This window comes from Colobus angolensis, unplaced genomic scaffold (genome assembly GCF_000951035.1).
Source record: "Colobus angolensis palliatus isolate OR3802 unplaced genomic scaffold, Cang.pa_1.0 Scaffold52, whole genome shotgun sequence".
Classification (NCBI taxonomy): Eukaryota; Metazoa; Chordata; class Mammalia; order Primates; family Cercopithecidae; genus Colobus; species Colobus angolensis.
Window position 1 is genome coordinate 4,862,960 of NW_012118710.1, and position 400 is coordinate 4,863,359.

Genomic DNA, 400 nt, shown 5'->3' on the forward strand with positions numbered 1-400 from the left:
TTTTTTGTGGAGATGAGGTCTTGCTGTGTTACCCAGGTTTGCCTCAAACTCCTGGCCTCAAGTGATCCTCTGTCCTCAGCCTCTTAAAGTGTTGGGATTACAGGCATGAGCCACCATGACCGGGCCCTCTACCTTTTTCTGGAGCAGGAACTCATTCATATGGAAAAAACAGCTTTTATGTGAGGAATGGGAATCCTTTTAAATTATCAGACCTAGACATTAAAATGAGACAGCAATCACGTCCCACTACCCCCTTTTGAGCTATGTAGTCATCTCTTGAAACTGCTTGCTATGGTCACAAGTAGCCATAAATTAACCTATTAATAATAATGCTGCCCTAAAGACTATATAGGGTGTGGACCCTATAGCTTAACAGTGTATAGCCAAGGCTGGGTGCAGT